Source organism: Triturus cristatus, chromosome 4_2, assembly GCF_964204655.1.
Source record: "Triturus cristatus chromosome 4_2, aTriCri1.1, whole genome shotgun sequence".
In the NCBI taxonomy this organism is placed as follows: Eukaryota; Metazoa; Chordata; class Amphibia; order Caudata; family Salamandridae; genus Triturus; species Triturus cristatus.
Window position 1 is genome coordinate 983,575,619 of NC_140586.1, and position 23,796 is coordinate 983,599,414.

At 51.0% G+C, this 23,796-nt stretch overlaps 1 protein-coding gene across 1 annotated transcript in view; it reads right to left on the reverse strand.

The window, feature by feature from the left end:
* LOC146839210 (uncharacterized) overlaps positions 1-23,796 on the reverse strand; it is a 261,732-nt gene that overhangs the window by 232,231 nt on the left and 5,705 nt on the right. The window contains exon 2 of the mRNA XM_085600018.1: positions 12,678-12,727. The gene's annotated coding sequence lies outside the window, so the exon portion shown is untranslated. The remainder of the gene's footprint in view (positions 1-12,677; positions 12,728-23,796) is intronic.

Below are 23,796 nucleotides of genomic sequence, written 5' to 3' on the forward strand. Positions count from 1 at the left end.
GGGGAGTCACCCCTCTTCAGCCAGAATAGCTTGATTCCAGTGGCACAGTGAGCCCAGGACTCACGTCTGAGCATACCTGGCGCACTTAGGGCAAGAAAGCAAAAGACAGACAATTGATGGACGGAATGCAGAACAAATCAAAACATTCACCCCCAGTCAAGAGATCTGGGTTAAAACCATCATTCTTTTGCTCACCATGCCACCCCAGTTTAGACCTGGCCATATGCAAATCAGTCTTGACCCTGTGCCTCTTGGGGACAGTCCAGCCTGAACTGCTGTGTATCAGTCCGAACAACGCCTTATGGTGAATAGGTTAAAGACAACCTTTATTGAAAGCTATCCTAGTGGTACCTATGGAGAGCAGCCTTCAGGCTAGGTCTTGAAGGAATGTAAAGAAGCTTGGTTTACCAGTCTATAATCTCTTGAATGACCAAATGAAAGGACAACCACACCAGGTATATATTTAAAATATATTTATTTAAGATAAAACATACCCCTCTAGTCTCTTTATGAGACTGGAGTTCGAAGTACTTAATTTACAAGTTAGCAATCATCAGTAATAGCACAAATACACGTTTGGGCCCTAGGGGCGTACCAAACCATATACCAAAAAAGTGGTATAAGAACCACGACTGGAATAGACACTAGACGGTTCCACGTCACCCACGATAGCCACGGGCCTCAGCTTTGCTGTGCACTCAGGGTAGCCTCAGGGAAGTCTGAAAATCCACCTCTGGTGATGCGAAGACTTCGGCGTCCGGAGGAAGATTCAGAGTTGCAGACCGGACAGTTGCTTCTTTGGTGCCTGCAAAGCAGGGGAGTCACTCCTTGACCCCAAGGGAGATTTCTTCAGTCTTCTAGTTGAAGTAGAACGTTGAAGATCCAGGATATATGTTGCAGAGTTTCGTCCAGGGTAATCTAAAGTCACAAGGATTGGGTTCCCATACTTATACAAAGTTTGAGGGTTGGACATACTCTAGGGACCCACCTATGGGAGGGTTTGGAAAGAGGGGTGGTTACACCCATTTCTTTTGTCCAGTTTCACACCAGAGCAGGGGCAGGTAGCCCCTGCAACCGGTTTGAACTGGACTATGCACAGGGACACCAAGTGTGCCCCCAGTGCAGGACTTCAAAGCACCAGAGAGTGCTCCCGCCCAGCCCCAATACACATCTGCCTGTCTGGGGAGGTGGTTACACCTCCCTGGGACAGGAAACCTATTGTTTGGCCTCTCCTGCCGGAGTTTCGGTCAGCAGCAGGAGGCCAGACCCGTGTCTGTGGCAGTGGCATCCATTGTGTGATGCCAGGGCTGTAGAAAGTCTTTACCGGGTAGACCAGTGTGAACATGTCTCTCCCTCTAGAAGGGTGGAATGCTACCCCCACTGCCAGAACTGGCAGGGGGGAAGTATTCCAGAGTGTTTGAAACTAAACACGACATGTTTTCGTGCAACCAGTCCAAAGTTAGCATTTACCGCGAGGTTATAATGCACTTAAGAGTATATGGTCAGGCTGCACCACAAACAGCATCGGAGGAGGTATCCGAACGCTGTAGAGGGGCTCTGCTCATGCAGGGGCACCCTCTCACACAAAAACCAAGCACTCTGCCTTCAGGATTTTTAAGTACCCATGTGAAGTAGATCCTAATCTCCTACAGCAGTGCCTTGATACAGATAGAGAGGGTAAAATCCAGGTTCTGCTTTTGGGCAGGAACATATTGTTCTGGTCCGCCACCTGGTGGCCACAGGAGTTGGGGTGCTCCCTACCCCGATTACCAGAATCAAAAATCTTGGTGTATACTTTGACAACAAACTCTTTTGATGGACACGTACATTTCATCACTTCCTCCTGTTTTTTCGTACTCTAAATCCCCAGGAAAATCTTTACCTTTATCCCATCTGACTCACGGAAATCTCTGATCTCTGCATTTATTCTTGCTAAAATAGATTATTATAGTGTATTTATTCACCAACATTCAGAAGAGATTCTAAAATAAAGTTCAGGTCGTCCAAAATGCAGCCACTCTGCTGCTTATGGCAATACCCAAACGACAATCAGTTTCTCAAGTTCTTTCTTTACTTCACTGGCTTCCTATAAAAAAAGGATTGAGTTTAAATCTTCATGCATTGCATTCAAGGCACTGCATAACTCCAGTCCAGAATACCTTTGTCAACGATTCCAGTGGTACGTCACTAAAAGATCACTGCCCATATTTTATACATCCAATCTCATTATACTAAAGTTCAGAGGTCCATGGGGAGGCAGAAGCTTTGTAGCCTGCACAGCTAGGCTGTGGAATTCTAGACCACCTGATCTCAAGAAAAACATCAGACCTGCTCTTGTTCCATAAATCATTAAAAACCTGCCTTTCCAACCAGAAGCGCTTCTTGACTGAATCTTCCAGTTCATTCTATCTTTTGGCTTGTTTTCCTTCTTCTTCATCTGAGTATCCAGCACCTAGACACCTTTGGGTAGTAGAGCGCTCTACAAATCTAAACTTCATTTCATCTTCCTTCCAGGCAGGACATCTGTCAGCTGTGCCTTGTGCAGATCTTCCTTCCAGACAGGACGTTTGTCAGCTACACCTTGTGCAGATCTTCATTCCAGGCAGGACTTCTATCAGCTGTGCCTTGTGCAGATCTTCCTTCCAGGCAGGACTTCTATCAGCTGTGCCTTGTGCAGATCTTCCTTCCAGGATGGACTTCTATCAGCTGTGCCTTGTGAAGATCTTCCTTCCAGACAAGGGTTTCTTTCCTCAATGATCAGTTCAAAGGTCGGGAGAGGTAGAACTGGTCTAGGTCATCTTCTTTATTGCAGCTAAACTGGTCAAACCAAGAACTGGAGCTCTGAGATGAAGGAGAGTCTGGATTTTCTGAGCTCCGTAGAACATTAAGACAGTTCTACCACATCCAGCACACACTACAAGACTCCCAGTATCTGAACATCCCCTGACAAATGCCAACTAGAGAATAAACATCCTGCCTGCACCAGCAGAGTGCAGAAAGCTTTTAAAGAACCTCGAGGTACATGGACTTTCTTTATCTGCCGTAACTGAAGATGTTAATCCTTGGTCACATCAATCCCCTTTGGACAAGGTCCTCCATTTTGCTATCAGAATGTAACTCATCCTGCGCAGACACAAACCCTCAAGTCCGTATTGCATGAAGCTGGGTGGTTCTCACCCAAAAGAGAGCCTTCCACAAATTGCTGACATTTTCTTACACCCCCTGGACAGCCGTGGCAACACACAGACCAACTACACCCCCTCAAGGATCACCCGTCCACCTGCCAGTATCAAGACTCAGATCTTTCAACCTTCTCTGTTACCGTCTTTGGAACGGCGCGTCTCTGGGATTCGTGGAAGCTCCACACTCAGTGAGCTGAGAGTTGCCTTGTAAAACCATCTCATGAGAGTGGAAGAAAAGAACAATACGTGACACGCACTGCACAGAAGTGTAAACAAATCGACCAATATCATTCCATGTACCATTGTCCTACTGCTGATGTTTCGACATGGATGTTTTGCCGTCTATCACAGCAGCTTCTTCGTTTAAAATCTTACTCAACAATTTGTTTTCCATCATACCTACTTACCTATGCACTGTTTCTGACCCTACGACATCTCTGGCAGACATGCTGTGCTGTCTGTTGCTACATAAATAGGAGGTAGATTGCTACTGCAGGGAGAGTGCAGTGTCCTTGCAGTCAGATGCACTTGATTGGGATAAAGGGTACCATGTTTGTTAGAAAAGCTGCAACTATTAGAATAATAACATACCAAGAGCAGCGCATACAATGCAATAACACAGGTCGGGCACTAGAAGAATCTTATGCAAGCAATGCAATAAAACAGGTCAGGCACTAGAAGAATCTGAAGCAAACAATGCAATGCAACAATGCAATACACTGGGGAGAGGAGTTGGCCTAATGGCTAGCGCGGTCGACCGAAAATCTGGGGAACCAGGTTCGAGTCTCGGCAAGGACGCGCAACATACTGTGATCCTGGGCAAATCACTTAATCTCCCCATGCCTAACAAAAATTAATGTGTCCTCATGTAACGCAACTGGTGCTTGTGTAAAGCGCTCTGATACCCGATACCTTCGGGTCAAGTTTGCGCTATACCAAACTCTGATAAAAAACAAAAATGCAAAAACATAGGCCAGACACTCGGAGAAACTGACGCAAACAATGCAATAACACGGACCAGGCACTAGGAGAATCTTATCCAAACAATGCAATAACACAGGCCAGGCACTAGGAGAATCTGATGTATACAATTCAATAACACAGACCAGGCACTAGAATTGACGCAAACAATGCAATAACACAGGCGAGCCACTAGGATTGATGAAACAATGCAATAACGCAGGCCAGGCACTAGGGTTGATGCAAACAATGCAATAACACAGGCCAGGCACTAGGATTGATGTAAACAATGCAATAACACAGGCCAGGCACTAGGATTGTTGCAAACAATGCAATAACACAGACCAGGCACCAATGGGATTGCACGCAGTGGAGTTACTAACAGAAAGTGATCAGTGTCCACCAGCAGGAAAAGTTCTATTCTGTCTGTACGTTCTCTTGACAGGTGAGCATGTAATAGCTGGCGGGATCCAGGGTACTGTGTGGGCAAGAGGGTGGGAGGGCAAAGACTAGCTTCATATGGACTCAACCATGGGCAAAATGAGCACATTTCAAGGAAGTATTACCATATAGTGAATCATGCAGAGTCAGTTTGGGTTTTTTGAGCCAGGTATGGGATATTACGTACCAAGTGGTGTCAGAGAGATTATAATCTTCCCTACAAGGGTCATCTGCTTTACAAAGAATTTCAGTACGAGGAGTGACTCTATAAAGCAGCGACGGGGCATGCAGTGAGAGGAGAGGATGCAGATTGTCACTAACGTTATGGAACAGCACACAACTTTAGAGGCTACGTAGATACAACGGAGACACCTGAAATGGGCTCTGCACCTCACATGAATCCAGTACACGAAAGCGCCTTTACACACAGACCAAACTTCCTTGGTGGGTCCGAGGGGAGAAGGAGGGGCTCAGAGCACAAACATAGAAGGAAGAGCTAGTAGGTGTTCAGGGACACGTTACTGGAAACTGACTACTCTAGTTAGTAGTGTCATGGACTGGTTGTGGGGACAGTAGTCCCCTACAACAAGCAGCTTTTGCTCCACGGCTAAAAGAAAAGGTCTCAACCTTCTTACGTGAAAGTATTGGTGGGAAGGCACTTATAAATATGCTTAATACATCTAGCAAATGATGTTAAAAAAAACAACTTTAGAGGCTACTGTTCCATTTGCATCTTCTCACTGTGTTATCATCCTCTCCCTTTAATGTTCATGCATTTTATAATGCACATTCCAATTCCTTTTAAAACCTTTGTTGGCAGCTAGGCACTCAGGTCAGTTGCTGACCGGCTGCACTTTGTTGCTGTGCTGCATCCTGCTGAATAAACAACATTAAACCTTCATTTATTACAATTTGGCGACGAGCTAAGGAGAGGAACGCCCACCAACATATCTAGCAGCACAGGAGTGAGTGTTCCTGAACCCCGGAGTACGGTTTGGATCCCTTCACCAATTTCATATGCAATTTAAGTCTGCTGTAAACTACACAAAACCTCAGCCGAAAACCAGAAGTTCAAAGGATCAACCCTTGTGGATCTGTGATTTTTCCACATTTTCATCCGTTTCGGTGGATTGGAGCTAAGAGTACTCAAACTTTAAACGTGTCAAACCAGCTAAAACTGCAGAAAACCTCAGCTGAGAACCAGTGGTCAAAGTGATTAAACTCCTTGGAATTGTGAGCTTTCCACCGTTTCTTTACTTTCCTTGTTTTGGAGCCAGGACCGCTCAAACACTAACGCGCCTACAGTGGACATATTTAAAAATACAACACTCACCAGTTCTCTTTTGCAAAGCAGGTGAGAGCGGCCCGCAACCTCGGCTTCATCCTGGACTCCTCCCTCTCCATGACCAGACAAGTCATGCTTCAACACCCTACGCATGCTCCGCAAGATCTTCCGCTGGATCCCCACCGACACCAGGAAAACCGTCACCCACGCCCTCGTCACCAGCCGCCTGGACTACGGCAACACCCTCTACGCAGGCACCACGATCAAAATACAGAAGAAACTCCAACGTATCCAGAACGCAGCCGCACGCCTCATCCTGGACGTCCCGCGCCACCACCACATCTCCGGCCATCTGAAAAAGCTTCACTGGCTCCCAGTAAGCAAAAGAATCACATTCAGACTCCTCACCCACGCACACAAAGCCCTTCACAACCAAGGCCCCAAGCTCATCAACCACCGCGTCTCCTTCTACATACCCATTCGCAACCTACGATCGACCGGACAAGCCCTGGCAGCCGTCCGCCGCATCCGCAGAGCCACCGCCGGAGGCAAGTCATTCTCCTACCTTGCAGCAAAGACCTGGAACTCTCTTCCCAGCCATCTTCGCTCTACACAGGACCACCTCTCCTTCAGAAGGCAGCTCAAGACCTGGCTGTTCGAGCATTAGGCCCCCCCCCCAGCGCCTTGAGACCCTTCCGGGTGAGTAGCGCGCTTTACAAATGCCAATGATTGATTGATAGAAGTCTGACACAGATTCCAGACTTCTCCTTCACGCTCCCTGGATAAAGTATCTAAGGAGGCATGTCATTACGCTACGCATGACGTAACATGCTGCGTGGCGGCCATTTTGCTCCTCTCCCTGTTTCCATAGCAACTCGGTCACAGAAAGTTTTCCCGACGCGTCTGTTGCTGGAACAAACTCTGAATTCAAGTAAGTTTTTGTTTATAGACGCGCACTTGCTCAGCGCTGATGGCAATGACTGGAACAATTTAGTTTTAGAGTTTTAGGGTTATCTACTGTTTCGAGACATTGCACAAAGGGTTACATCCTTACTTTTCAGCACACTTTGCACTTGACTGACATTCCTTTGCCATAATTGTTCCATTTCGCTCTTCTTCATTTTTGAGTATATAATCATTTCTATGGGTTAGCCATCCTGGGTGCACCCTTTCCTCACACCAACACCATGCAATTTGATCCCCCTGACAAATTCTTACAAAACAAAGGGGATCCCCCATCCCTTGGAGACGTTGGAAAGAAGGTTTTCTTAATTATATGACAGCCATTGATGGGGAGCGCATGGGTGCAGAAAGAAAAAAAAGCATTTTATGACATTGCTTGGGTTCCGAGGGTCAAGTTGTTTTTAGAGCTTTACCCCAAATTCCTCCCACTGAAGGGGAAGGTGAAGGAACTAATGTATACAAAGAAGCATTACAAAGGATGGAACAAAGATTCAAACCTGTCACCAACATAGCCCTCAATTGTTTTGAATACTACACGCGAATACCAAATGAGACTGAATCATTTGATGAGTTTTTAACTGCTTTGAGGTCTTTACGCTTACACTGCAATTTTGGCGAAATGTGCGACAAAATGATCAGAGATCAAATAATAGTACATATCATGAATAAAAAGACTCAAGAACGCCCTTGGGAATTACGAGATCCAAAATAATCCATTGGCAAGGCCCTGGAACAATCTATGAAATGGATGCTCACTGTTAGGAACACTAGTAACAACAAATTGGAATCAAGTGAAGAGGTTTGTGCTGTTTAACACCCGGAACCACCTGTCAGAGGGTGGCCGCGATGCCTACAGGGCACTGAGGAAAGTTCCATTCAGGTGTCATGAGCAGACCCTGCATTGGCATCCCCGTTTGAATTTCGAGACGTGTATTTATAATATAAGGTAGCAGGGATCTATACTGTTTACACATGTGTATGCATATTGTTACCAGATGCATCCATGTTCGATTGCCTATCATCTAACATGGCACAAGATGGGCAATATTGTCAGCAATCCAGACGAGAAGGGTGTTACTTTGGACACAAGGGTGGAGGGATGGAGTCAGGACCGCCTTTTAGAAGGTTCACAATCACTGTGCTCATGTTGTAAGTATTCCCGCGTGGAGGCAGCATCATCACTACCTGCCGTGAGCAGCAATCACCCTGCACAAAGTCCTTGTTTGTGCGGCAGAAGAAAATGGACGATGAAATTCAACCAGGGAAACCAGTAAACCCAGACAGGGAATAAGCATTCAGGGTCTGAAAATACCAGAGAAAAGTGGGTCGCAAACATGTTGGTTTTGTTGTAACTCAAGTTGCTTCACTGCCCGACACAAAGAGCCGATGTTTCAAGATAAGTATCACTGATAGTGACTCCCCCGTAGGCGAGGGCACATTGCCTGGTTTCTACAAGTCTTCCACGATGAAACTATTGCCCTGTGCAGTGGCCCTGTGAGCTGCCTGTCTGATAAGAGGGAAGAGGAGAGAGCCTTGTCTGGCAGAAGTCTGTCTACCCTTTGAGGAGGACCAGCAGAAGAGCCCGTTGTGAGGAACCCCCCAGAAGGAACAGAGGAATGTGGCAGTGCCGAGAAGTCCTGTGAAGTGTCCAGGGTCCCCCAGTCTCCTGACTGAGTACGTCTGTGTAGAGGGTGTGTCTCACTTGCCTGTGTCAACTGCTAAATAAAAAAGCTGATTCGGAGACCGCAGAGGGGAAGATGCCGACAAACACTGCTGACTCTACCGTCATAGATAACACCAGCACCTCAGACCCAAGAAGGAGATCCTCCCACCGCGACTACTCGACCTTCCGCCATTACTACTAGGGCAGACATCTCAACGTGTCTTCATGCAGACACTGTCACATAAGCGAGCTGCCCATGGAGAGGCAATCAAAGGGACAGCGATGGGTTGTCCCGTTGCCTCAGAGCTGGCTGTGTTATTCATGGCCAAATTTGAGGAGAAGTTTATCTATGATAACAATCCATTTGTGCATCATATCCAAAAATGGTTTTGGTTTATTGATGACATTTTTTCCATTAATATCTTAAATTTGTTTATTGAAAGGTTGAATGCCAGATGAGTAGATATATAATTCTGTGTGTCCAGTAGCCAGTTATCTATAACATTTTTGGATGTAGCGGTCTTTGGCGATAATGGCCGATTATGAACTACATTGTTTACCAAATCAACGGTTAGGAACAATGCCCTGCATTATACTAGTCATCATCCACTCAATTTACTTGACAATTTGACTTAGGGCCAATTTCATCAGATAAGACGGAATTGCTCAGGTAAAAGTGATTATTTCCCGAATGCAGTAATTCTTGTGCACAAATTAAAGGAACGCGGATACCCAAACAAATTGCTGAAAAATACGATGAAACGTGCCTGGTGGACTCCGAGAGAGACCTTTGTGGGAAAAAAAACAGCAAATGACAAGTTAGAACGCAGGGTATGCGTCTCCACATTTTGTTCAAAGACTAACCACTTCAAAAAGATTATCAGACAAAACTGGCATTTGATTAACCCCTCACCCCTTTCCATGAGCCGTAGGCCTCACGGCGTGGATAGGCCCAGCGGCCCGCGTCGACGTCCGGAATCGAGCCAATGAAATCGATGTCGAGTGAAGGTGCTTCGATGGTTTTGTGGAAGTTTTTCGCTTCGAAAAGCTTGGAATTGAGATTTCCAACCAGAGCGGAAAAGTTGCATCCGAACCCAATGGCGGAAAAAAACAATCTAAGGATGGAGTTGATGCCCATGCGCACTGTAGTCCAAGGGAGGAGTCACCTATCTCGTGACCAAAGACTTCTTCCGAAGACAACAACAACCTGCAAGCATCCGAGCCCAACACCAGATGGCGATCTACTATCCTAAGTGTGTGATCTGCAGCTCATTTGCCTCGAACATGTATTTATTTCTAGACACACTCTACTAATCTCTTTATGAGATTAGAAGTCAGGAATATATGCACAAATCAATGTTTCACAACAATTAAGCACTTATATGGCTGGGGCCCTAGGGGCGTACCAGACCATATACTAAAAAAGAGGTATAAGAAGAACGACTTGAGAAAGGAGAAGGCCTTAGGTCTTCAGAAGCGCTGGGGCCTCACTAATCCACCCAAGGCAGGTAAGTAAAAGACCCACGGGAGACGCATGCAGTGTGAGAACACAGCCGCGGATCCCAATAGACTTCAATGGAGCAAGTCGCGGTTGGAATTTTAAAGTTCAAGGGTACTTTGGGAGAGTCTACAAGCAAGTCACTTACAGAGTAAGTCGTTCTAGAGCCAACACACACAGGAGCATCGGAGTGCACGAGTTACCTCACCCAGGGAAGCCGGGTGCATAGGTATCTTTTGGTGCCGGGTCGCGGCGTCGTTTTCAATGGGAGCCAAAGAAGACTTGCTGCTTGTGAAGACAGGAGAAGTGTCCGGTGGAATCCAAGGATGGATTCTGAAGAAAGAAGACCTGAAAGCAGAGGAGACAGTATTCAAAGTCACTTGCCAGTGACCCAGGCCCAGGAAGATGGATGCCCACAGTCGTCGGGTGATTTCAGGTGATCACGGGTGTCTTGACTCTTCAGCCACGAGGTCCAGGAGGCGTCGACGACAACCAGGAGCTGGATTCGGAGTGTCCCACAATGTCTGCAGCTTACTGAGGTGTCGGCAACCAGATTGGAGCCAACAAGCCTTGGCAACAGCAAGTCTCGTGGAATGTGAAGAAAGTCAGCGGTGCAGACCAGCAAGGTCTGAGGGACTCACCCAGCAAGGGTAAGTCAGGGCAGGTCTGGAGCAACCAGGGGAGCCCTTTGGTTCGATGAGGAAGTCTTCACGAGACCCTCAAGCCAACGGGCAAGGGATCGCGAAGACGCCTCGTGAGGATTCACTTCACAGGAGCCCACAGTCACTCGGGACGAAGTAGGCCTCTTGATCTTCGGTGGAAATCCTGCTGGAGGCTTGGACCACACGTGGTCCAATGCACAAGTTCGTAGAACATCGTGAAGGGATTGCACTTGAAAATAGTGCACGGTATCCGGGTATTGCTGTTCCTCATCACTTGTGGGGTCCACTCGCCTCAGCTCTGCTGGGGACTCACAATGGCCGTCAAGAAGTCAGGAAATGCAGATCCTACTCTCCTACACTGTTGTTCAAGACATTGCCCGACAATTAGCTAAAATCCACCAAACTACAACTCAGAATTTGTCAGTCGCTAAAGATCGGTACAAACACTTTGCTGATTGGAAGCGTAAAAAAGAACCTCATCTTCAGGTAGGGGACAACAAATCTCAGACTCAAAGGCTCCCGTAAATTCCAACCCCGTTTCATGGGCCCCGATCCAGTGGAGAAGGTCATTAACCCAGTAACTTACTGACTATCACTACCTGACACAACTATGATTCATCCAACCTTTCACATCTCTCTCCTTAAACCAGTACAACCAGGTTTGCGGAGTACTCCCCCTTCTGATCCTCTGATTCTTGATGGTGAGGTGGAGTACGAGGTGAAACGAATCCTAGATTAAACAAAGATTCAAAACAAACTTTTTTACCTCATTGATTGGAAGGGTTATGGGCCTGATGAGCGTTCATGGGAAAAAAGTACCAATGTTCATGCCCCTCGATTAAGCAGAGCCTTCCATGCTAAATTCCCTGCCAAACCACGATTGGAGGAAACCCCATTGAGAGGGGGTACTGTCAGGACTCACGGTAGGTTTCCTCTTTACTTAACTCTTGCCACCATTTCCCCCTCACAAAACCATCAAAAAGCATTCGATCCCTGGAGTTGGAGAGCAAGTTGGCATCATAGAAATTCCAACATGTCCACCAACATTCCAACACTGCTGCAGCATATCGCTGTGTAGCAGTCTAGTCATTTAGGTTAATCACACTCTGGTGAAGCGCGCTCCAAGATTCCACTGTGCACTTCACCGAAGTACTTAAAGGAAGAGCAACGAATTTACATGGGCGTTGTGGAAGTCAGTCAGGGTAGTTTGCGTGCACACCGGGTTTAGATTCGGTGGTGGGTAATATTCCTAGAGTCAAGGTCAGTGAACTGTTTGGTTCTTGTCACGTAAAAAATAAATATTTTGTGGAGAGCTAATACCATAGTTTCAAAATATAACCGGAAGGTTAGAGGTGAAATAAAAGTATTAAAAACTGCTTCTTCAATTCCCCTCTAAACCGTTGGTGTATTCTCAGAGGCTTTCGTTAGGCAATTCTGTCAGAACTAATTAGTTTCTCCTGAACGCGGACGTGACCTTTCAACACGTCGCGTTAATCATTGGGAAATACAAGTATCTCTTTTCAGCTGTGTTCAGTCAGCTGAAGTAAATATCTATAACGCAGGGCATCTCTTTAAACAAGCCCTGTTTCCTCTCGAATACTTCGTAAACCAAAATCTTTCAGCCAGAGTTATTCGAGTGTGACGATTAGTGCACCATAAATCAAGGCTCTTATCAATGACATGAAGAGCTAACAGAAACTAACATAAGAACGAAATCCCTTAAACAAATAACTTCCTACCAGAGTCTGAGATTCTCGTGTGTAATAGTTAGCGCTCCATAAATCAAGAAGTTTTTCAAGCACATGAAGAGCTTAAGGGAAAATTAGATAAGAACCACATAACTGCAATTTATACTACGAAGCTAAAAGCCTTTATCAAGTCAGTGGTACAAGAAAGAAAGGCAGAGACAAGAATTCTCAGAACCCCATTTAATACGGCCAGTTCAGTTCAACACACTGTAAGTACAAAAATAGAAATAAGAAGCACATCATTACACAATTAAATAAATAAAACTTAGACTTACCTGTATCATTTCTTGTGAAGGAAGTGAAGTAGGATAGGCGCAGGTCGTCTCTGGAAAAGAAGAAAGAAGATCACTGAACTGCACTTCTCTTCATAAATTTAGAAGAAAGCAAAAGAGAAATAAGAAGAGAAGAAGGCTCCCAATCATATCCTGGTAAGGCGAGCAACCTTAAATGTTCAAGAAAGTAAGTCATTATTAGATAAATGGAAAAGTAAAGTTACATTACATATGTGTTTTAGCACTACAAGAACACTAAGAAGAAGAATAGAAGATTGGCAGAACACGCAGAGTGTTGGGAGCTGTCTCTTCTCTGTCCCATTCCCCTTGCCCCCCTTGATACTAACCTGCAATGGTTTATTAAAATAATAAGCAGGGAGGTTCTGAGAGGGGCATTGGAAACAGCGTCGTTCTGCTCCCGTGCCATTAGAACCATAGTTGCTAGCCTTGACACACACTTTCTCCATTTTAGGCGGGAGCGCACAAATTGGTTTAAATAAGTGGCAAAACCCGATGCCCTTCCCGACTTGGGTTTCAATGCTTTTCAAGTTGCTTATGTCACGGTATGCACACCGCTCTGTCTACCGGAAGCTTGTACGGACATGGTATAGTCCTTGTTTAATTCATCCATTTGTTTGTAGATTGTTCTACTGGTGATCGCATGACAGAAGTGGGTTGTTTGACCCTATTGCCTGTGAGTATATACTCGTAGAGGTCTGGTTTTGAGAGTGGCTGTTATAGTTAGCACTTGTGTAGGTGGTGTTAGAGGCATCTCAGTGATAAATAATCTATCTTTTTCATTTCATCATTCAAGTCAACGTTAGCATAGTGGTGCTAATAAACTCAAATCAAATGAAGTAAAGGTGTTTTTTGATGATAAGCTAAGAGAACCCAAATTCTATTTAAGCTGTTTGATATTGTTGTATGAATTTTGTGTAATTTTCTGTGTTTTGTTATAGAGTGAATATCAGTTCTTTGTCCTAAGAAGAACCCTTGAAAAGATGATGTAGTGGGTCCGAAACGCGCTGACCATCATTTGTGCACCTACTTTGCATGTAGAAGGAAAGTCATCTGTTGAGGTAGGCTGGGCCGGTCTTGTGGAGTGCCTTGTGTGCGTTGATGAGGAGCTTGAAGGATATCCTCTTGTTGACGGGCAGCCAGTGCAGGTTTCTCAGGTGGGAGGTGATGTGGCCTTGGCATGGTACGTCGAGGATCAGTCGTGCAGAGGCGTTTTGGATGCGTTGCAGTTGTTTGGTGAGCTTGGTCGGGGCTCCCGCGTAAAGGGTGTTTCCGTAGTCGAGTCTGCTGCTGACGAAGGCCTGGGTGACTGTTCTTATATCTGTCGGGATCCACCTGTAGATGTTGCGGAGCATGCGGAGGGTGTTGAAGCAGGAGGAAGAGACGGCGTTGACTTGCTTGGTCATGGAGAGCGTAGAGTCGAGGATGATTCCCAGGTTGTGTGCGTGGTCGGTGGGTGTCGGGGCTGCCCCCAGTGCCGTCGGTCACCAGGAGCCGTCCCAGGCTGAAGGGTTGGAGCCGAGGATGAGGAACTCCGTTTTGTCCCCACCTCCTTTGCACCCCTGGACAGGCCTCACCTCTTCTGCATCCACCTCTAGACAGGCCTCACCTCCTCTGCACCCCTGGACAGGCCTCACCACCTCTGACAAGCCTCACCTCCTCTACCCCTTGGACAGACCTCACCTCCTCTCCACCCCCTAGACAGGCCTCACCTCGTCTGCACCCCACTCTTACGGGGCAAGCCTCACCTTCTCTTCACCCCCTCTGGACATGCCTCACCTCCTCTGCACCTCCCTGGACAGGCCCTATCTCCTCTGCACCCCCTGGACAGGCCTCACCTCCTCTGCACCCCCTTGCACAGGCCTCACCTCCTTTGCACCCCCTGAACAGGCCTCACCTCTGCACCCACTGGATAGGCCTCACCTCCTCTGAACCACCTGGTCAGACCTCACCTCCACTGCACCCCACCCAAAAAGGACAGGCCTCACCTCCTACGTACTCCTCCTGGATAGGCCTCACATCCTCTGCACCCACTGTACAAGCTTCACAACTGCACCCCCTGAACAAACCTCACCTCTGCACCCCCTGGACAGGCCTCACCTCCTCTGCACCCCTGGACAGGTTCATCTCCTCTGCACCTCCCTAGACAGGCCTCACCTCCTCTACACTACCTTAAGAGGCCTCACCTCCTCTACACCCCCCTAAGAGGCCTCACTTCCTCTCCACCCTCTGGACAGGCCTCACCTCCTCTGCACACCTGGATAGGTCCACCTCCTCTGCACCCCCCTAGACAGGCCTTATCTCCCCTGCACCCCTGGGCAGGCCTCGCCTCCTCTGCACCACAGGACAGGTCTCACCTCCTCTGCACCCCCTTAAGAGGCCTCACTTCCTCGTCACCCTCTGGACAGGACTCAGCTCCTCCGCCCCTCGGACAGGCCTCACCTCCTATGCAACCCTGGACAGGCCTCACCTCTTCTACACCCCCCTGGACAGGCCTCACCTTCTCTGTACCCTGGACAGGCCTCACCTCTTCTGCATCCCCCTCTGGACAGGCCTCACCTCCTCTGCCCCCCTTCGACAGGCCTCACCTCCTCTGCACCTCTGGACAAGCCTCACCTCCTCTGCACCCCTCTGGACAGGCCACACCTCATCTGAACCCCTGGACAGGCATCACCTCCTCTGCAACCCTGGACAGGCTTCACCTCCTTTGCAACCCCCTCCGTAAAGGACATGCTTCACCTCCTTTGCACCCGTGAACAGGCCTCACCTTTGCACCCCCTAGACAGGCCTCGCCTCCTCTGCACCCCCTGGGCAGGCCTCACCTACTCTGCATCCCCCTGGACAGGCCTCACCTTCTCTGCATTCCCCTGGACAGGCTTACCTCCTCTGTACCCCCTAGACAGGCCTCACCGCTTCTGCACCCCCTGGACAGGCCTCACCTTCTATGCCCCTCAAGACAGGCCACAACTCCCCTACCCCCTGGACAGACCTCGACTTCTCTGCACCCCCTGGACAGGCCTCGTCTACACCCCACTCTTCCTGGGCAAGGCTCACCTCCTCTGCACCCCTTCTGGACATGCCTCACCTCCTCTGCACCTCCCTGGACAGGCCCTATCTCCTCTGCACCCCCTGGACAGGCCTCACCTCCTCTGCACCCCCTTGGACAGGCCTCATCTCCTTTGCACCACCTGAACAGGCCTCACCTCTGCACCCTCTGGTCAGACCTCAACTCCTTTGCACCCCGCCCAAAAAGGACAGGCCTCACCTCCTACGCACCCACTGTACAGGCCTCACATCTGCACCCCCTGAACAAACCTCACCTCTGCACCCCCCTGGACAGGCCTCACCTCCTCCGCACCCCTGGACAGGCTTCACTTCCTTTGCATCCCCCGCCCCCCCAAAAAAGGACATGCTTCATCTCCTTTGTACCACTTAACAAGCCTCACCTTTGCACCCCCTTGGCAGGCCTCACCTCCTCTGCACCCCTTGGACAGGCTTACCTCCTTTGTACCCCCTAGACAGGCCTCACCTCCTCTGCACCCCCTAGACAGAACTCACCTCCTCTGCACCCCCTGCACAAGCCTCACCTCCTCTGTACCCCCTTGAAAGGCCCCACCTTCTCTGCCCCCCTGGACAGGCTTCACCTCCTCTACCCCCTGGTCAGACCACAATTCCTCTGCACTCCCTGCACAGGCCTCACCTCCTCTGCACCCCTGGACAGGCCTCACCTCCCCTGAACCCCTCGGGACAGGCCTCTCCTCCTCTACACCCCGGGAAAGGCCTCACCTCCTCTGCAACCTTGGACAGGCCTCTCCTCCTCTGCACCCCTGGACAGGCCTCTCCTCCTCTGCACCCCTGGACAGGAGGCCTCACCTCCTCTGCACACCTGGAAAGGCCTCACTTCTTCTGCACCCCTCTGGGCAGGCCTCACCTCCTCTGCACCCCTGGACAGGCCTCACCTCCTCTGCACCCCTGAGGACAGGCCTCACCTCCTCTGCACCCCTGGACAGGACTTGCCTCGTCTGCACCCTCTGGAGAGGCCTCGCCTCCTCTGCACCCCCTGGACAGGACAGGCCTCACCTCCTATGCACCCCTGGCCAGGCCTCTCCTCCTCTGCACCCCCTGGGCAGGCCTCACCTCCTCGGCATCCCCATTGACAGGCCTCACCTCCTCTGCATTCCCCTGGACAGGCTTACCTCCTCTGTACCCCCTAGACAGGCCTCACCTCCTCTGCACCCCCTGGACAGGCCTCACCTTCTATGCCACTCTGGACAGGCCACACCTCCTCTACCCCCTGGACAGGCCACACCACCTCTACCCCCTGGACAGGCCTTATCTCGTCTGCACCCCATTCTTCCTGGGCAAGCCTCACCTCCTCTGCACCCCCTCTGGACATGCCTCACCTCCTCTACACCCCCTTGGACAGGCCTCACCTCCTTTGCACCACCTGAACAGGCCTCACCTCGGCACCCACTGGATAGGCCTCACCTCCTCTGAACCCACTGGTCAGACCTCAACTCCTTTGCACCCCGTCCAAAAAGGACAGGCCTCACCTCCTACGCACCCACTGTACAGGCCTCACATCTGCACCCCCTGTACAAACCTCACCTCTGCACCCCCTGGACAGGCCTCACCTCCTCTGCACCCCTGGACAGGTTCACCTTCTCTGTACCCCCCTAGACAGGCCTTTTCCCCTCTGCACCCCAGGACAGGCCTTGCCTTCTCTGCACCACTGGACAGGCCTCACCTCATCTACACCCACCTGGACAGGCCTCACCTCATCTACACCCCCGTGGACAGGCCTCACCTCCTCCGCACCCCTGGACAGGCCTCACCTCCTCTACACCTCCTGGGACAGGCCCTATCTCCTTCGCACCCCTTGGACAGGCCTCACCTCCTCGACACCCCCTTGCCAGGCCTCACCTGCTCGGCACCCCCTGGACAGGCTTCACCTCATCTGCACCCCCTGGACAGGCTTCACCTCCTTTGCTACCCCCCACCCAAAGAAAGGACATGCTCCATCTCCTTTGTACCACTTAACAGGCCTCACCTTTGCACCCCCTAGACAGGCCTGACCTCCTCTGCACCCCCTAGACAGTCCTCACCTCCTCTGCACCCCCTGCACAAGCCTCACCCCCTCTGTACCCCCTGCACAAGCCTCACCTCCTCTGTATCCCCTGGACAGACCACACTTCCTCTGCACCCCCTGCACAGGCCTCACCTCCTCTGCACCCCATTGGACAGGCCTCACCTCCTCTGCACCCCCTGAACAGGCCTCACCTGTGTACCCACTGGACCGGCCTCAGCTCCTCTGAACTCTGTGGTCAGACCTCACCTCCTATGCACCCCACCTGGGCAGGCCTCACCTCCTCTGCACCCACTGTACAGGCCTCACATCTGCACCCCCTGAACAGGCCTCACTTCTGCATCCCCAGGACAGGCCTCACCTTCTCAGTGCCCCCCTGGACAGGCCTCATCTCCTCTGCACCCCTGGAGAGGCCTCGTCTCCTCTGCACCTCTGGACAGGCCCACTTTCTCTGCACCCCCTGGACAGACTTCACCTCCTTTGCAACAGCCCCCCGAAAAGGACATGCTTCACCTCCTTTGAACCCCTGAACAGGCCTCACCTTTGCACCCCCTAGACAGGCCTCTGGACAAGCCTCACCTCCTCTGCACCACTGGACAGGCCTCACCTCCCCTGCACCCCTCTGGACAGGCCTCACCTCCCCTGCACCCCTCTGGACAGGCCTCACCTCCTCTGCACCCCTGGAGAGGCCTCACCTCCTCTGAACCCCACTGGACAGGCCTCAGCTTCTCTGCCCCCAGGACAGGCCTCACCTCCTCTGCACCCCTCTGGACAGGCCTCACCTCCTCTGCACCCCTGGAGAGGCCTCACCTCCTCTGAACCCCTCTGGACAGGCCTCACCTCCTCTGAACCTCTCTGGACAGGCCTCACCTCCTCTGCACCCCTGGACAGGCCTCGCCTCCTCTGCACCCTCTGGACAGGCCTCACCTCCTCTGCACCCCCTGGACAGGACAGGCCTCACCTCCCATGCACCCCTGGCCAGGCCTCACCTTCTCAGTGCCCCCCTGGACAGGCCTCATCTCCTCTGCACCCCCTGGACAGGACAGGCCTCATCTCCTCTGCACCCCTGGAGAGGCCTCACCTCCTCTGAACCCCTCTGGACAGGCCTCAGCTTCTCTGCCCCCAGGACGGGTCTCACCTCCTATGCACCCCAGACAGGCCTCGCCTCTTCTACACCCCCCTGGACAGTCTTCAGCTCCTCTGCACCCCTGGACAGGCCTCACCTCCTCTGCACCCCTCTGGACAGGCCTCACCTCCTCTGCACCCCCTGGACAGGACAGGCCTGTAGGAAGGTGAACATCTGACTATGGTTTCCCCCATCTTTTTGCCTAGTGTCTAGCTGGTTTTTCGACCTAGTTGGCCTGAGATCCTGCCATTCAGGGTCTCAGGCTGTCTGCTCTCTCTTTAAAATGGACTCCATGTACCCTAGGTACATACCCAATTGGTAAGGATCACCTTATTGGACCCTGTACAGTGTACCCTAGGTACCCAGGGCATAGGTGTACCCTAGGCCTACCAGGGGCTGCAGCATGTATTATGCCACCCCTGGCCTTCCATTATGACACAACTGGCTGATCACTCAGCTGGGGCAAGGTCGTGTAATCACCCCTTGCTTAGGTGTAGTATTCCTATACCTACCTTATATATAGACACATGTGTACCTATCAGCCACTCCTATGGCAGGCCTTAACAATCCTGGAGGCAGAGTGCTTGGTAACATGTGAGATGGTGCTCTAGCATGAGCTGAGCCTGTCTGCAGCTTTCGGAACCATGTCCTTATAGCTGTTCTATGATATAGCCTACCATATACTCTTAAAGTACCTTATAATCTTAAACGGTTATGGTAACTATGGTTTGGCTTTATCAAAACATGTCGTGTAAGGTGTCTAACACTTTGGAATAATACCCCCATACCATTTCAAATGATGAGGATATTATTCCTCCCTTCTAGAGGGAGAGACATGTTAAAATCATACTTTGCTGTTTAACTCTCACCAAAGCCTCAGCATCACAAAATGGATGCTGCTGCCACAGACACGTGTCTGACCTCCTGCAGCTGGGAGTCCTCCCAGCCATGGAGGCCTGGACAATAGGTTTCCTGCTTGGGGAGGTGCTAGCACCTCCCCAGGCAGACTTTAGTGTATTGGGGCAGGAAGGGCTGAAAGCAATGAGACATGCCTGGGGCACACAAGGTGTCCCATGCATAGTCCAGTTCAAACCGGCGCTGGGGCACTCCAGCCCCAGCTCTGGCGCGAAACTGGACAAAGGAAAGGGGGTGTAGCCACTCCCCTTCCTGGTCCCACCCATAGGAGGGACCTTGCAGGTAGCCCAGCCCACTAGCCCAGTATATCAGTAGGTAGCTGAGCCCTGCTAAATTAGATTATCCTGAATCTGCAACTTGAACAGAAACTCTGGACCTTCGACATTGGACCTCAGGAAGAAGACTGAAGAATCTCTCTTGTGGCCAAGGAGTGACCACCCTGGGCAACCAGGCACCATCCAGCGACCGCTGCTTGCTTTGCGACTGATCCTACGAGGGACGACTGCAGAGACTGACCAGTGCCGAGACTTCCAGACACCTCTGAACCAGATCCACATCGACAGCAAAGCTGAGACCCTTGGAGGTGACGAGGGATGTGGGACCGGCGACGAGGGAAAAGTGGCTAGTAACTGACTAGCGCGACTTCTGAGGCTTCCTCGAGGCTGTGCTTGGGGAATTGAGAAGCCCCAATCCCGAGCACCATCTGCAAAGAAGAGCAGCTCCCCACACTTCACGTGTTCTGCGTGGGGCCCTTCTGCACTTGTGTTGTTCAACGTGTTGTCCGGTTGCTGGCCCGTTGGCTAGTGACCTCTACGACGTCGAACCTTTGTTTTCATCTTGCTGGTCCGGCTCCTCCAGACTGGCACCCACTCCTCTGTGAAAGAGAAGCACCCCAGACCTTCCTGGTCTGCACCAGAAGCAAGTCCTCCATCCTGCGTGGGTTCCGCTTGCCAAGGCGTGTTGGGTCCTAACTCGACATCGACGCCGCCGACAGCAAGAGCCTTCGTGGGATAGCTCACCTCCTGGTCCTGGTCGTCCTCGACGCCTCCTGGTACCCGTGGCTGCTGCGACAAGCTTCACCTCTTCACCTGTATCTTCACGACATCGCCTGGTTCCTTCCTGGCTCCTGGCTAGTGACTTTGACTCTGTCCCTTCTGCTTGCAGGTTCCTTCCTTCTTGATCCCCACCTTGGGATCCACCGGACACTCTTCACTGACTGCCTGTCAGCAACTTTCCTTCAGGCATCCATAGAAATCCACGACGAAACCCGACGCAAGTTCACACCTATGCACCAGCAGCCCGTGGGCTAGGTAACTTGGGTACTTCGGTGCTCACAAGGGTAGTGACTATCCTAGGGTCTAGTTTCCAAGTCTCGAACTCCTAGCTACTCCAGAAGTGTCCTAAACCTCTTAATTTCTAATAACTACTATTTCTATCGACTTTTACGCATTACGCGTGAGTGTTTCCACTCTGCACCTGAATCCCGTGGGCCTCCCACTTCCTAACTCTTGGTAGTGTAGTGTAGCCCCAGCGATTCCCTAGGCCTAGGCCTAGGCCTATCCTATTTCCGTGACAGTGGTCCTTATACCACTTACTTAGTATATGGTTTGCGTGGCCCCTAGGGCCTAACTGTATTACTTACCTGTGTGACTTATGTATGCTTAAATAGGACTGTGTTGTAGTTACCCCAAATCTCATAAAGAGTGCTGAGGGCTTGATTAGAATAAATACATTATATTTTTATATATATCTGTTGTGGTGTCCTTTCATTTGGTATTCAAGGGGTTACAAATGGTATCACAGCTGGCTTCACATGCCATACAGAGTTTAGCCTAAGACTGCTCTTGTCCATGCTACCACTAGGATAGCTGGTCTATAAGGTTGACTTTACAACCAATCACCATAAGGGTTGTTTGGACTGATACAAGGTGTACACTAGAATTAGTGACATCATATATCAGGCCAACTTCTCACAAGGCCTCACCTCCCATGCACCCCTGGCCAGGTCTCACCTTCTCAGTGCCCCCCTGGACAGGCCTCATCTCCTCTGCACCCCTGGAGAGGCCTCACCTCCTCTGCACCTCTCTGGACAGGCCTCAGCTTCTCTGCCCCCAGGACGGGCCTCACCTCCTCTGCACCCCTCTGGACAGGCCTCACCTCCTCTGCACCCCTGGAGAGGCCTCACCTCCTCTGCACCCCTGGACAGGCCTCGCCTCCTCTGCACCCTCTGGACAGGCCTCACCTCCTCTGAACCCCTCTGGACATGCCTCACCTCCTCTGCACCTCCCTGGACAGGCCCTATCTCCTCTGCACCCCCTGGACAGGCCTCACCTCCTCTGCACCCCCTGGACAGGACAGGCCTCACCTCCCATGCACCCCTGGCCAGGCCTCACCTACTCTGTACACTGGACAGGCCTCACCTCCTCTGCACCCCTGGACAAGCCTCTCCTCCTCTGCACACCTGGAGAGGGCTCCTCCTCTGCCCCTGGACAGGCCTCAACTCCTCTGCATCCATGGACAGGCCTCACCTCCTCTGCACCCCTGGACAGGCCTCACCTCTGCTCCCACCTAATCTGCACCCATGGGCAGGCCTCTCGGTGCTTTTCACAGGAGCTCTTGGGGAAGGATTCTCATTAAGGACAGAGGAGCCCACAGTTCATTCCATCTCATACAGCGCCTCAGACTGCACCCTGGGCCTGAGGACGACCCTGTGATGTCCAGGGGTCTGGAGCGGCAGAGGATCCGCTGATCGAGCCTCAGTACCGCCCCTGAACGCCGCACTGCGATCCTGCACGGAGGCCTGAGATCGGGGCAACATGGCGGCCATGAGTGTCCCCGGCGCCGGGTACAGTGAGTCGTGACGAGTGCGCTCCCGGTAGAGACCTTCAGCTGTTCTACCCGATCTCGGCCAATCTCCTGCTGCTGTACTCCGGGGGGTAAGGTGTGCGAACTGCCTGGGAGCCCGGCAGCAAGGGTGTCGCAACATCAGATTCCCGATCCCCGGGCGGGTGCGGGAGCTGGACAGTGCAGTCATTTGGCGGCCCCCCAGGGAGACGTACACTCGGGCGGGAACGATAGCCTGTGGAAACGCTGCATGTGGAGGGAGGAAATGCAGAGGGGGGCCTCGTGAGTTCTCCTGCCACGCCTGACCTTAAAATGGCGGCCAATACGGACACAGGAGCCATTACAGAGTCAGCTTCAGCCAAAGGAGCAGCAACTATTCTACCCCTCGCCTTCAGAAGGGGCCATTTGAGACAGCTGGCGGGCGAGTGCTGACTGAAAACCCTACCAAAACAGGCCCTAAACGAGGATGTACCGGTCATCCCTCCAGGGAGGCCTGCACCCAAGCCCTGAACCAGGCCTGAGCAAAGTAGCTCAACTGGCAACCATCTCACCCCTGTCACTTCCAGCCATGTTGAGCGTGTGATGAGGCCCCACTGCTCCTAATTTGCTGTCCACACCTTCTTTCAGCTACAATACGAACAACCGCCCTGGGGTGTCCACGGTGCCACAGAGCCTGGTCAGTCGCAGCAGTTGTGCTTCCCTGAGCCCGGGTGCCATCATGATCCACTGTGTTAATCCTCTCAAGCCACATCAGAAGAAGCCAGGCGGGGTCAGCTCCTATGCCACCCAAGCGGACAATATCCATAGCGACGAATAAAGTCTCGAACTTCCTTCCCCCAGCAGACAAACACCGGGTTTCAAATCACGACGGAGAGGTGTCTGAGATGGCCCTTATGTATTTCATGTAGTTTGAGTTTCGGTCCCTGTTCTGGCTACCTCTAAATGTGTTATGATTTTGAGGTTCTCTTGCATACTTTGGTTTATTCTAGTGAGATTATGTTCCACCCTGTGCTTTTTGCCCCTACTGTTGGAGATACTTAGGAGGTTAGTGTCTTATATTAGACTGTTGAGATCTTGGGCGTACAATGCGTTTGGGGCCTATTGTGATGCTGTGCTTAATGTGGTTTATGTCA